Below are 2,680 nucleotides of genomic sequence, written 5' to 3'. Positions count from 1 at the left end.
CTCCATTGTGGTGGTCTCAAACGATCCCCTCCCCCTAGGACGCAGTTGCTCTCCGTGAATTTGCTGTCACTTGGAAGGATTCAACATCGGGGCTCGGTTCCATCTTTCCGTTGGACGATAAAGGCAGCTTCCTATTTTTATTATCTGCAGAATAGACGTATCTGTTTTCCCGGAAATAAGACCTCCCCGGATAATAAGCCCAATCGGGCTTTTGAGCGCATGCGCTAAAATAAGCCCTCCCGGAAAATACTGCAACACAACAGCAGCCACGAGATGACCACGCTCACCGCCTTAAACCTCCCTGGAAATAAGATGAGAACCGCCAGACGGCCTCGGCCCCCACTCTGCCTCCGACACAGAGCCCTCGTCCGAGCTTTCCCCAGCCACCAGGACTGGCCCATGCTCCTCCCCCGTGACCCGTCAAAACCGCGGTCCACAAAAGCACGATCGACGAAAGCGCGCATTTGACGTCATCACAGCGCGACGAAAAAAATTAAAAATTGAAATAAAAATTACATTAAAGCAAGCCGATTCACATAAAGGTAAGGGTTAGGGTTAGGTTAAGGGTTAGGTTTAGAGCGTTAGGGTTACGTTTAGCGTTAGGTTAAGGGTTAGCGTTAGGTTTAGCGTTACGTTAACGGTTAGGTTTAGGGTTAGATTTAGGGTTAGGTTAAGGGTTAGGGTTAGGTTTGGGGGGGGTTAGGGTAAGGTTTTCGCTTTATTTTTACATTTTTCGATCACAACGCGATGTTTTCGTCGCGCTGTGATGACGTCAAATGCGCGCTTTCGTCGACCGCGATTTTGTCGTCCGCGGTTTTGTGGTGGAACCCTCCTCCCCAACCTCCTCACTGTCCGACACTACTGCCAGCTCCATTGGCGAACCACAAGACCTTTTAAAATCCTTGCGGCATTTAATTCTGCATCAGTGAATCTTAATTAACGATTGTATCCCAATATCGCTGCAGCTTTTCAGAAACTTCTGCCTTTAATGAGTCAATGATGGTAAACAAAATATTTCCATCAAGTCTGCTAAGCCCAGATAGAATTGATTTGGTTCCGGGCCCCATATAAACCCAGCTCTTTTAAGAATTGGAAGACCCTTGGTATGTTATGGACACACAAACCGGTCCATCAGCTTCACTTTTGCAAAGCATCACTTGCTTTGCAAAGCTGCCCAGGCACGAAATGGGCAGCCCTAATAAGGAGATGTATGAATCAGAATGCTTTGATCCAGAATGCTTTGATCCAGAGTTGATTAGAACTTGGTTTTGTGGTTGCATGTATCGCTGTAAGTGTCAATTCTTAGAAGTTTGGACCAGGACATTGTGAAGCCTGATGGAAGATGCCACACAACTTCAAAGGCTTTCAAAGTATGAGCAATAGCAATAGCAATAGCAGTAGACTTATATACCGCTTCATAGGCCTTTCAGGCCTCTCTAAGCGGTTTACAGAGAGTCAGCATATTGCCCCCAACAATCTGGGTCCTCATTTTACCCACCTCGGAAGGATGGAAGGCTGAGTCAACCCTGAGCCGGTGAGATTTGAACCGCTGACCTGCTGATCTAGCAGTAGCCTGCAGTGCTGCATTTAACCACTGCGCCACCTTGGCTCTTATACTTAAAAAATACTTATTCTCAACCCTGATTCCCCCCCCCCCTTCCCTCTAAACCAGTGTTTCTCAACCTTGGCAACTTGAAGATGTCTGGACTTCAACTCCCAGAATTCCCCAGCCAGCATTCGCATTTGCTGGCTGGGGAATTCTGGGAGTTGAAGTCCAGACATCTTCAAGTTGCCAAGGTTGAGAAACACTGCTCTAAACGAATCACCTCCCCTCGTCTGAAGAGCTATATATTCAAGCCACATTTTCCTCTAGAACCAAGAAAAACTTGAATTCCTCCTCCTCTTGGATAAACTACACAAATGAAAATATTTTATTTGGCCGAATCGCAGGAAAACTGCCCTCAATGGGGGTGTTTTGGCCAGGAAATACTTATGTCCTAAATCCCCCCTCCCTTCCTCCAAAACTTTGCAAAGTTAAGTGTAGGCTTCAAACTCTTGAACTCTTCTTCAGTTGGGGTCTGTGGGAGTTGAACTCCGCACCCCTTAAAATCCCCAAGTTTGCAAAACAGCGCCCTGATTTTATTTCCAATGCCTTGGAGGGGTAAATAAAATCATGCAAAAGTTTGGGTTAAAGCGTGTTAAAGCAGTGTTTCTCAACCTTGGCGACTTTCAGTCCTGTGGACTTCAACTCCCAGAATTCCCCCAGCCAGCATAGCTGGCTGGGGGAATTCTGGGAGTTGAAGTCCACAGGACTGAAAGTCGCCAAGGTTGAGAAACACTGTGTTAAAGAGCATCATTTTGCTCCCCCAAGAGGATCGCATCAAAACGCTACTCCCACTACACTACCGGGTTCTCAATGCAATTCCCCGGGGAACCGAGTCCACCCCCCCCCCCTCAGTTTAACAGACGAACAACTCCGCAAGCCCTTTCCCGGAACTGATGGGGATTGTAGTCCAATCCCTTTGTAAAAAGGAGGCTGCCCAGCCTGAACCCCCGGCCCCCAACTCGTGCATTCCTAACGTGGAGACTCAACCCCAGCCGGCCGGCGTCTCAAGACAGCCGAACGAAACCGCAACTGCAGCGCGCCTGAAACTCCCTCGAGTGATCCTTACCTCTTTGG

Source organism: Thamnophis sirtalis, unplaced genomic scaffold, assembly GCF_051295495.1.
Source record: "Thamnophis sirtalis isolate CommonGarterSnake01/CBP01778 unplaced genomic scaffold, rThaSir2_p1.2 scaffold_14, whole genome shotgun sequence".
Lineage (NCBI taxonomy): Eukaryota > Metazoa > Chordata > Lepidosauria > Squamata > Natricidae > Thamnophis > Thamnophis sirtalis.
The sequence above is the reverse complement of the archived record's forward strand: the minus strand, read 5'-3'. Positions refer to the sequence as shown.